The 12,965-nt window shown below is 34.3% G+C and overlaps 1 protein-coding gene across 6 annotated transcripts in view; it reads left to right on the forward strand.

Moving 5' to 3' along the window:
* Nucleotides 1-12,965, forward strand: part of LOC116166312 (homeobox protein abdominal-B) — a 441,837-nt gene that overhangs the window by 96,667 nt on the left and 332,205 nt on the right. For all 6 annotated transcript variants that reach the window (XM_031481240.1, XM_031481238.1, XM_031481243.1 and 3 more), the window contains one exon: nucleotides 2,414-2,489. The gene's annotated coding sequence lies outside the window, so the exon portion shown is untranslated. The remainder of the gene's footprint in view (nucleotides 1-2,413; nucleotides 2,490-12,965) is intronic.

Consider the following 12,965-nt stretch of genomic DNA (forward strand, 5'->3'; position numbering starts at 1 on the left):
CCTGTATATCTTGAAAACAACATTTCTTTAGAGAAGCTGTTTAGAGCATCAAAAATTATAAAAAGTTTGAATGGTCAAAGGGGGCATCTTTTGTAAATAGAAAAACTCAGATTAAGGAAAAAAAGTTTGTTAATTAGATAATTTTACTAGTTTCATGATGTGTTTTATGTTGGAATATTAAAATTAATCTTTAATAATACCTCATGAAAAATAGTGTTTCCATTTTCAAAAATAGTGATTAAATTTGATTATGTACTTTCTTTATGTTGTCAAAAAAAATGTACTCTTTAAGAATATGTAAGGCAAACCACTGGGTGCAATTAAAAAATGCTCCCTTTGATCATGCAGAAGTACGCAACTGACCACCAATTTAAAGTAGGTATGTAGATTGGTAGCAAACTCTTTATCATTTTGGATACTGTAACGATCGCAGGGGTCCCCCAAGCCGTCACTGAAAATGTTGACTTACATGTACTTACAGTTGGCAACTCTGGTAAAAAAAACTACGAGTAGAGGCGCCAGTCGAAAGGACAGACATTTCGCGGCATCTTGAATCTCTGTTGCAGTCGGCTCGATATGGATGGCACGGCTTAATTCCTACGTTGTGTAATCGGAATCAAGTGCAGTTAAACAAATTTATAAAATCATAACACCTGAGACATCATAAATGCAACTGGAAAACATAATTATGATAAATCAATTTAGTACAAAAACACAGTAAAGCACACGTACGATCAAATGAGAAAGTTGCATGTGCATAAAGGAAAACATCAAAATGGCGTGGCTCTACTCCAGCCTCAGTTAACTAATTTAATACGAAAAGTACATGTGAGAATGCCAATATAGCAAGTATTCATAATGAAGTCAATTATCGCCCAAGCAAAACATATTTTAAATAGAAGAAATGTTGATTAGATGACCCTTAATTCTCGTATTGCTAAGATGTCAAAACCTGCAATCCGGACGAAACGAGCAGGCAACAGATAAAGAGAACTATCGGATTATATTAGGTACTTACTCCACGGAAACAGTTGAGCCACCTCACACGCACTGTCCGCCAGTCGGCCACAAGTAAGAAAGTAACAGATACAGCGAAGCATCGAACTGTATTAGGTACTTCCCTCACGGAATAGTTAAATTGAACCATGCACACCGACAGCACACTTATGTGAATACATAAATAAATAGTTAATAAACCATATACATGCATAATCACCTGTACAGTAGGTACATCAACAAAACATGATTCAGATAACGGTGCTCAAAACAAAAGCACGGAATACGCCTAGTTTCAATAAATAATAACAAATTGTGACATGAAATTCCATAGTTATTCCGTGCTATGATCCCGTCTCCTACACGGGCAGCTGCATAGATCAATAGTTAGAAATAACTATTTTTATTTTATAAAAAAAATGTGCTAAAACATTTCCTTAAACATAAAACTTCATAATTAAGTTTAAACAAAAAAATGACTTTGAGGAAGAATATACAATTTCCTTAGTGTAGGTACATCAGGCTTTTCAAAGTCAGAAAGTTGTATCATTCAACATATCGAACTAAGTATCATGTTCAAGAAACACCCCTCGAAATTGGTCCGTGTATTATTAAAAAGGTACCTACGTCTTTTATAGTGATTGGTGAAAGGCATGTGGCAAAATATTCAAAACACATTAATAAACGTACCTATACCTACAGCATAAAACGAAACTCCAAACCCTATAATAATATGCTAAAATAGGTACTACTGCTTATGTTTAAAATACTATTGATTCCGAACCATGGATATGGTTATTAATTTAATTTTCTATTATTTTATATATATTACTTTTTCACAATATACTTAGTTAATATCAGGAAATTAAACGCCGGTTGTCAATCTCGGCGGGTATAGATGTAATTGCATGTATATAGGTAGTGAAACTAGAGAGTTACTCTTTGGTGGAAACACTCTAAAAATTCGTGCGCAATTTACAATGTCAAAATTTGAGGGTTTTTTTCTGTATCAATTTTATATATTGCGTTGACGGCCCTACAAATAATGTAGATAGTTTTGAAAACGAGCAATTTGTAGAGATAATTCTTAAGATAGTTATGTTTACCGGAAAAGTTGAGATAAAAGCATCTTGTTGAACAAGAGTGGTAGCACGTCCTATCAGATTATGCGATGACCACATTTACGATATAAATTATAAATGTAATAAAACATCCACAAAATCTCGTAATCTGTTTTTTGTCACAAACTAATGGAGATCGTCTTGTTTTTAATCTTACTGGATTCTCTCACATTAAATTTAGATTTGAGATAATCTCGCATTTTATGTGCGCGTCGGAAAATTACAATAACATGTAAAAACTGTCAAACAAAATTTTCTAACTAAAATATTAATCGTAAGGTTTTGTTTTATTTTAGGACAAGCAGTCGTCCAGCATGGAGTAAAGAAGACATCATATAACTTATCTTACATCTGCCCATTCAGCCATCTTAGGTAAGTGAGTCTACATTTTGTTCTTTTTTGGGGTCTCGTCTCATAATTGGAAAAGCAAGGCGGAGTTCTTGTTGACATATTTATATGATACAGCCGGTTTTATCAGGCGCGGTTCTGGTTCCAGAGCTCGTATCCGTCAGGCTGCTTCATTAACTCGCTATCTAATGTTTTTGCTGGAAATATTTTTATTTCTCTCGGTCTCTCTATATATGTTGTATCTCAAACTTGTTTATTACTTCTGTACGGGTTTCAGTCTTAATCATTGGATTCGCATAAATTACTAACTTAATTTTTTTAAGGTGGTTTTACGACTATACTGCCTTTGACTTATTTATGCATAATTGCTAAGTTATGCTACAGTCTCACATTTATAGTATACCTAATAGTTATACGAAACAATTTAATGCTTCTCCCCTTTTAGCGCTTAAAGTCGAAATAGGTGGGTAGGTAGGTATATGGCAATTAGTCGATATTTTTAACCTTACTGTATGTAGGTACTTGAGCGTGTCTTGCCTGAGTAAATATGTGGATAAAATGAATGTTTGCTATAATATTTTATAAGAAGGGGTGTGATTAATATATGAATGCTGATGTATTTATTGTGACGCAGAAAGATAAGAACTATAAATGTCTAAAAGTAAAAGGATATTTTGCGAGAAGCGAAAGCGTACCTAAATGTAGGTATTGTTATGCTGAACACGCAGTATGCCTTATACCCTTATTTTACGACTAGGGTTTTCATTTCCGAAGGTTATATTTTTTTGATACCATATACCCTTTGCTTTGAATAGGACGCGATATGCAAGGACTTCGGATGTAGTTAAATGGCCGACATTTTAGGTCACTCACATGGAAACGTTTTTTTTTGCTATATACTTAAGGATGTATCTATAGATCAACATAAATTACTGATAATGCATTTCTATACCTAATTTTCATTTACGTCATTTAATAAAATCAAATTCGCCCAGATTGAAATGTAAAAAGATCAATATTTCCTATAAGTATAATGTGTATATGTTATAAGTATAATGTAGATTATTTAATCAATTTTCTAAGAGTGTATCTTGTGCCACTCAAAGAAAGCTTGTTTTTTTGTTTATACTTATGTACTCGTTTGCATACAAACAGTATAAAAAAGGTGTATGTGGTACGTATATACCTACTCTGCACTCTCAGAAGGGGCAAAATAGCTTTAGTTTTTGCAGACAAAAATATACCTACACACATGTAGCTTCTTATTACTTCTAATTACTTCCAAGGCATTGGGTTGCGAAGGGCGTGTTAATTTGGGGGTACATAAGTAAATTTTTGAAGCGTTAGGTGCTTCTGTCTATCTGTGGGTAAAAAATGCTGGAAGCTCTGTGGTAGACAGGAGGAAAAAATTGTCCTTTTTGCTCACTTTTTTTAGCCCATTCTCCAAAAGAAAAATGAAGTTACTTCCGTCAGCACTTTGTTATCCGTCTGTACAACTACTAGTCCTCCAGTTTAAACTTTTTGGTTGTGGCTTCTTTCTTCTACGGCGTAGCACAGCCCCGAGACCAGAACGACAAAAGATTTTGTGGATTAGTCCTTTCCGAGTTATTACTGATTCTGTGCAGGGAAAATGCGCTTTCGGTGTCGATCGCGAGTGACCATACGTTTTTAACTTGTTTGTTTTGGCAAAAACGCAGCGAAATGCGTTGCTTGGATAGGCCTCTTCTGTATTCACAGAAATATTTTGTTCAAATTGCTTCACGGTTCAGTTAGATTTAAGACTTGGTGAAGATAAAAATTGATCACGGGAAGTTCATCGAATTTAATTCACGTCAATCAATTCACCGAAATCCTCTTGTCGAATTAGGTACAATTCTTCGAAATGTCACATCATTAAAACAAAAACTCACCGAACTTCAATTGACCGATTTACTGTCATGAGAGTAGTAAGAGAAGACACTATAATGTGAAGGCAAACTTTTTAGGAATATCATCAAATAATCGCCTTACATGGAAACATCATATAGATAATACAAGACGTGATTGTTTCAAAGGAATAAATCTAACGAAATCCTTAAGATGGCGTTTACAAAAAGTGCAAAAGCTGCCTTGCGATTTCCTCAACAACTTTGTTTCGAGGTAAAAAAATTAACTTCTGTTAACGACCGATTGGTTGCTAAAGGTTTAAGCTTGTGAATGAAGTTAAATTTGATAACAAATTATTATTAGTGTGTGATAAAAATGGGCGTTTTTTAAGAACTTTTTTCCTAAATAACGGCGAAAGTACAGAAATTAGCTAAATAATTTTTGTTTCATGCAAATGTCGGAACATTATATATTTGAATGGATGTTATTTCAACCAAAACTCTACCTACCCAGAAGGAAGTTATTGTGGAAACAAATTTCCACTTTCTCAATGTAAACGCCATCTTAACGCACCATCATATACCTACTGAGAGTTTTGACCCGTTCGAATTTATATGTCTGCCAGCCTGCCCGAACTCAAATTCCTTGATGTAGCTCTATATCAGCTCTATACGAATTTGCCTCGGTCTTTGTGTTGGTTTTCTTTTTCTACTGTCAACAAACTAAAGTGTCACATTCCTAGCAAAATATTTGCACAAAGATCAATGTCAATTTGTTAATAAAAAATTTCTTTAAGATAGGGGTGGGGGGACTCAATTGACCTTAGTGCATACTTTTTTTATAAGGAGTTATAATAAATAATTAATGGCATTGGCATGGGTAAAATAGAGAGATTAGGATTACCATTGGAAAATAATTGATTAACAGAGGAATGCAAATGGAATTATGATGCCATTACAATATGTCTTTGTCTTGTCTTTTTATGAATTTTTACAAAGTTGCTAAAAGAACATCTGACAATTTTAAATGTTTACTGATCGATCAATGGGAGGCTCGGTGAATTTTTATTTCACCAAGAAGAATTCGGTGAATTGAAGTCGGTGCACTGAATTTGGTAAATCTTCCGGTACCGGATGAAAATTCTGCTGATGTCTTTTACTTGTACGGTTTATATGAATTGTTTTAATTCGGAAATAAGTGTCTGATGCCCTGAAAAGGGTAATTGATGCCAAATTGAGAACTCGATTACAATGTTAATTAGAGAGGTGAAAAATTATCAAACTGAACTGAACGGTTGTCTGCAAAGTTAAATGGCGAAACTGGAATTAACGAGTTCAGTTCACATTGTGAACGTTAATTAAGTAATTTATCGCTTTATATAATTAGAACCACAAATCACTTCTTGCTATAAAGTTATGTCAATGCATTATTGGATATCAGATACGTAGGCATCTAAGTTAAGAAACTGTGAAAAGCTTTTTTTATATTAATTTTACGACGAGATTATGGGCTAATAACTGCACACCATTTTCATATACAAAGTAGCAGTTATAATAGAAAATGAATAAGTAATGAGTATGATATATGGGTCCCCTAATGATATAGGTATATACTCTCAGATCATTAATCGTTCTGGATTTTTAGTTTAGGTAGGTACCCTTTTCTTTGCCATAACAATAAACCAGTTTCCTTCAAATTGAGATGCGTTGCGCTGTGGAAATCAATTTGTGTTGCAACGTCTTTGGAAACCACCGATTCATGTGCTATAAGATGTCCGTCATTACCAATACGTACTGTGTGACCCATTTAAGGAAATGTGGCATTGCAAAACCGCGAATTTGGTTTCCCTTGTGTGTGATAATGTAATACTGTCCAAAATCATTTTTTCGTTTCTTTAGATTATATTTCGTCGGTAATTATTCGATGAGTTAGGATAGGTATATATCTACAGAATGGTCACTAGCGTCGTTACACTTCCGAAACGTGTTAGAAACGTTGGCTAAGAGACAACAGTCAAGGACTGCCCATTTTTTTATGAGTTAGTAGGTTTAGCACGACATGGCATGGTGGCAAATAACTGTCCGTTTCTTGTTTTACTTTGAACGCTTGGTTATCATAATCATCAACTTACTTGGCACTTAGTATATTGTTACCGCAAATTACTTTGTTCTTTTGGAAAAATACGCATGTTTTACATTAAATAAAAGTATATATATAATTAGATTTGTGCACGATTTTGATTCTCAAAAGTACCTAAGTTGGTAGTCTTATATGGAGGCTTTTTATAAATTGATCTAGAACTCGTCGATAGCGTAGAGCTTTCGGTTTTTTGTATTAAATAGCTTAAATCTAATAACTGTTTTGCAAAATCCACACTTGCCTAGCGTTTGTGATGGTATATTACAGATGTGTTCTTCCTCAATGACTTATATATAGAAATGAATTCAATACATGGGAGTAAGTAGGTACCTACTAGTATTATGCATGACATGTAGGCATGTTTCACAAATACGTGGGATTGACCGTAAAACTTGGTATTTTAATGATATCGTGACAGTTTGGTTAACATTATACAACGACATGTATAAGTAAAAACTTGTTTTTAGGAAATAAATTCGGATGATGTCTTTCATAATCTGTTATAGTGGCATAGGTACCTTATACTTTATTGCAACTCTATTATTAATTTTATCCACATGTGTTCCACTTGAAACTGGAAATAGAACACCAAGATCAATACGTGTATGACATCATTTAATGAACACTCCAGATATGCTTTGGTAATACATTTCACTTAACTATCTATCAAGTGCTTTTCTAAGTACATATTACTTCCATCATACAAACACGTGTACGTCTAAAGAGAAAGTTGGAGAATTTACAAGCATTTAATGATTTTCTAAACACACAAGGATCATACATTGCGTAGACTGCAGGTTCGAACTTCATCTAGGTCGAAATTAAAGGGTAAGGATCCTCAGAACCTGTATAGTTTTGTAGGTATAGTTGTCCGCCCTTGTGTCCGCCCGTTGGCCTGATGTGTTCGCAATAACTCTTAGTTAATATCCCCAGATATTTTTTATATAGCTTTTAATTTTTGTCCATCCGTCCATCCGTGTAGGTACGCTTTTCAATAGTGGTGTCGTGTTCAAATTTAGTGTAGGTATGGGTCAGCAGGAATATAAAAGTTATAGGACAGGAACAACTGTTGGTTCAATATAATAGAAATCAATATATTTCATACCCTGGGTCATGCATCGAGTGCGGACTTTCGGTACATTATTCCATATGAGTTTAAGATGTGTAACAATTCAGTACAATTCTTCTCTGTGGTCTATGTCAAAACCTTTAGAGCAAAATGTACCCAAAATTATTCTTTACACGCATGAATTTAGAGCTTTCAAAAGCATATTATATTGATGCCAAAAGAGTGCATCATATATGCACGCCGCGTGTGTTTGATTCAAAGATGTTAACATTTTTCTGAGGGCACATGTATTTTGATCAAAACATCTCATGATCAAAATCTCATTCACCAAAATCTTTGGGAAAAAAACTAAGAGCATTATCTCAATGCCCAAAACATGAATTTAATGCATTTTTGTTAGTCATATGTATTTTGATCGTTATTGTTGCACCAAGATGATTGGAAAAAATCAAAGGCATTATTTCAATACAACACAACCTGTAAATTTTCCCAGATATGTTATATTCTTAAACTTAAATTTTTTAAAAAGGCGTCCATTCTCCTTTAGGTGAGCAAATAAAACATTAAAAGATAGAATGAATGCGACATTTGAGCGGATATCAAACCTCCATCGTCCTTAATATATCATACTGAAATCTCGACTTACAGCTGGAAAATGGTAAAAATTATACAGAGGTCATCTAACCTATATGTCGAAATGTATGGACGTTTCACGCCACTTTCAAATCTCGGCAAGTCTGGTCAGACTGGGTGATACAAGTAGGGCTCCTGCGTTATGTTACATTATGCCGATTCTTTTGTGTGTAAGAAAAGATAAGAAAAATGAAATATCATTTTACTCCAAAAAAACATCTACGATTAATTTAGACAAAACAACTCGTAAAATGGTAAATTGCAAGTACATAAAAAACATCAAAATCCATAGCTCTGCTCTAGTATCGGCTGCCACTAACTTAACATGAAAAAGTGGATACCTATGAAGAGGTGCTGGGGAGAGTTTGAGAGGAGAGCTCTTGTCTGTACACTACTCTGAAAAAGAGAAGATACATCTGGATTGGACATATTCTAAGACACTGTAGGTTATTTTTACTTACTCCACTGCCTTACGGTTGGCTGATTATGCAAAATACTTTCAAAGGGATGGTACTTCCGGATGCCGGAAGAAACTAGAAAATTTGTTGTCTTGAATGGAATCTGCTTTTTCTTTAATTACATTTTCGGATTCGACGCAACGTGACATTTTCAGTCTTTATGTTCATATACTCGTATATATATGCCAATATCTAGCATTCATAGTTTTACGTTTCGTTTTTATCATGATCAGCAGCTTGCATGAGTAGACTATTCCAACTGCTTCGGTTTCATTGACGTAGGGAGATTAACATTGAGCGTCGTTCTCGAAGGTATATTATTGAATAAGAGATTCCTGATAGTACCTATAAACAGTTGTTCGGTGTTCATCCGTGTTTTGTTTATGACCGGGAAAAAATACATTTCTCTTTTCTATATTTGTAGTAGGTATTGTTTCTGTGATCCATTTTCCTCTGGGTAAACGGCAAAAAATTCACCCTTTATGCATACAAATTGCATCTCGAACAAGGTTGGAACGGATTGTATAAGTTGATTATACGACAATTATTTGAGCAAAACAATTAAGCACCTAATCTTGATAATGTGCATTTAGGCAGGTAGATAGGTACCTATTATCCACCTATACCTACTTAGGGGTCACAATTCTTAATAGAAAACGTGTTTTCTTTAACCACTTGTATGTGAGCGGGCATATAAAGATATATAAAAATCATAATACTGCAATAGTGGTTTGTTTAGAAGGCTGTCCTCGATTGCAGGTTTCGGTATGTAAAATGCGGAATGTCTGCTTACAGTTACCCAATCGATTTCGCGCGATACAGTCCACACGATTACGCTTAGATGGCGCTCTGCACGGTGAATATTTGTGATTAGTTTTGAAGGATTTATTTACTTATACAAGAATTGGATTAGTGCACAATCATCTGGTGTTAATTTTTAATTACAAATTTACTGAGAATGTCCCACCAGTAATAATAGAACACCAATAAAATGAGGCATTACTGCATTTACGAAGCTGATATATCCACTTACCTACGGCGTATATTCATTATGCTTGAGAATACTAACTATTGATTAGATAAACTCAAATTTAAAATAAGTTTTCTCCTTGATTAAACTTATCTCGAAGTTAATAACGTAGACAAGTCAGTAGACGAACTTTAAATTTATCTGGAGCCATTCAGATGCAAAGTAGGTTCGTTTCTCTTAATTAAATTGGTTGAAGTTCTGGCATCATTCCTCCGTTATATTCTTAACAACCATTTTGAAGCTCCACATTCGACCCCGGTTTAATTTAAATGTAAAATTATCCTGGAAATCTATAATACAGAAATTGATTCCATTTCTTCGCGTGATGGTATTATTTTATCTATTTAAATAGATCCTTTCGTAAGGCCATTGTGCATCTTTCACAAATAAAGTAAGCGTACGCTACAGAATAAAGAACATGAGGGAAATTCTTTAACAAAATGAACTTTGTGTATTGCTTTTGTTTTACGTTTCAAAATTTATAGATGTTGTTGCTAACAAAGACAAAGTTTAGCTGTACTAATAAAGCTTGTTATCACATATCTGACATGAAAATGAGATGGTTATCACTTTTATTTTGTCTTCTATTACAAATTATATATACCCTTAAGAGAAAACAAAGAAATTGGATGGTTTATGTGTTATTGTTAATTGTCACGCAGTAAATTACCTATAAGAGAATTGAATTCGATTAATGAATATTAATTGGCCATATGTACCTAATAATGAACAGTAGTTAATATCCCCAAGTGCATAAAAATATACGTCGAGTCAATTTACCACCTAACATTTGGGTTGCAAATTGCAGCCGAGTAAGCATTGCTTCATAAGGTAGTAGGACAAAATTTAATTATGCCATTTTTAAGTATGCGGAATATTTGGTATGATTATTTTTGAATAAAAAAATGTTAAATTATACGCAGTAAATTTTGATACATTTTTAACCGCGGTTTTGATGACTGGTACAGTGTGTCCCATATTTCGATGCTCACCTTGGTGTCCGTTATTAGAAAAGCTGGTGTAGAACAAAAACGACAAAGTGAGACATTTTACAAAGAAAGTTTACAGGCAGAAGTAAGTACAGGTAGGTGCCAATTTGTTAAATTAAAAATCGCAATGATGTGACGTGCACTTCCCATTTAAAAATCACCTAAACCTTTGGCTATAGGTAAGTATGTCTTAAAAAATCATAAGTAATTAGCAAAAAAGTTGCACTAGAGGTGATCATTATCAAGTATAGCAGAATGCAAGGTGAGTATTACCCATACCATAGGTACCTATGTAATTTGAAGGGTTTTGATAAAATCTACGCAAATGATTATTTTGCATTTATTTGTAGTAGGTACATCGTAGGATTACAGATTGCGGATTCTTCTAATATAAATGATATAGATACGTAAATACGTTCTATGTTGCTTCATTATTAACGAGCCACGAGCTGGTTCATGATTTTAGACTTTCTGTCCATCCGTCTGTGTACATGATAACTCGCGAACGGTTTCGAATTTTCTAATTTTGTTTTTACTATTATGTTTATCATCGCACCCACGGAAGAACTGATTAAATTTTCAGTGACCCAGGAACTCCACTTCGCCCGTCTGTCGTTTGCTATACCTATGTGTTACAAGTTTATTAAAAATAAGCAAGAGCATGTACAAATGAATAAGTATTAAAAAAAAGCATAATAGGTGCATATGGTGGGGAATGCACTACAACATTGGCATGCGAAGAAGTTTAAGTATATCTACTGAATAATGAGTATGTATATAGGGTGCTCGGTTTAAGAGCCTCACTTTGGGATCTCGCTGATCATACGAGATACGATGCTGATGGTTAAATCAGACATGTTTGAAATTTGAATGTAGCTAGTAGGTAGTGTCAGTGGCGGAGTAGCTACCCCCGGTTCCCGGTGCGGCTCACCAAAATTGCGCCCTCATACCCCTCCCCCCCCCCCTTTCTCTCATTTGCCGCCTAATTAACGGCTTGGTAGGTACCTACCTACAATGAAAACAGATATGTACAGGGTCAATTTTGACGTACGACTTGCGCGAATGCGCAATAAAAAGTTTTTACTTTGTAACTAAGTTATTTGTGGGAAGAATCAAAAAAGTATAACGAATATAAATTATATAGAAATAGTCTGTTAGTAAGGGGGTACTGTTATATTTTCTAAAGTCTGCCTAGTTTCTAAAATACACTATACCAAAGTTTGATTTTTCAAATACCTGCAATGTATAATATTTTTGCACCAATAAATTTTAATTCTCAAAATATCCCCCCAAAAACATCGAAAACAATCAATTTGGAACATCTTGTGTTGGCGCCCCAATCCCCCCTCCCCCTTACGTCGCCACTGGGTAGTGTTGTTCATTCATTGTGCATTTTGGATTTTATACTATTACTGATAATTTGTTAGATTAGGGCAGATTCTATAATGCAGGTAGGTATATACCGAGAATAAGCTATAGGTACCTATAATAAACGTCGACAATTGCGTTGGTTACCATTGCGTCAACCAAGGGGATACTAGTGCTATGGCAGTTATTCCAAAAATATCTTATTCTGCGTAAAAAGTGTAATTGTCGTGGTATTGTAGAACCGGCCCTAAAGTTGAAGATATAAATGATTCACAGCTTTTGTTGCTCTTCTTAAGAATTGGATAAGTATACCTAGCTAATAGGTATTTTAACGAACTGAAAAACCATACTACGTGCAGTATATTATATTATCAGAGAAAACCTGTATAAAATCACAAAATACAGTGTGATATCCTGCCATCATACTCAAAGCTACACTATTATATTCAAATTTTCCTTAATTTGGTAGATCCACTTCCATTTCAACTAATTTACGTGTATTAGAAAAGATTTTTTGATTCATTACCTATACCTGTAAAAAAGTTTTGTTAGTAGGTAGGTACGTATTTTACTACGAAGTTTTGCAAATGAGAATGAGAATTTATCAACTACATTACGTGGATTCTGAAAGAGCGTCCCAAGCGCCCTCCTTGAGTAAAAAATATCACAGGCAGACTGACATAGACACATATATAGGTTGATATACGCGAAGAAAAATCGAGGATTAAAATAAACTACATCAGCGCATTTTTGTTTTATGAATAAATGTTTATTAGAAATCCACACACTAAACACTACTGAAAGTAGATAAGGTTAGTGCTCGATCTATAATCCATATGATGCTCATATAAATTGTAAAAGGCAAGTTAATTGCCGGCACGTAGATAAACAGAGAGCATTACTAAATGCGAAAAATTGCAGTTGATTCTTATAAGCGTGGGAACATTA

Source organism: Photinus pyralis, unplaced genomic scaffold, assembly GCF_008802855.1.
Source record: "Photinus pyralis isolate 1611_PpyrPB1 unplaced genomic scaffold, Ppyr1.3 Ppyr1.4_LG3b, whole genome shotgun sequence".
NCBI classification, from domain to species: Eukaryota; Metazoa; Arthropoda; class Insecta; order Coleoptera; family Lampyridae; genus Photinus; species Photinus pyralis.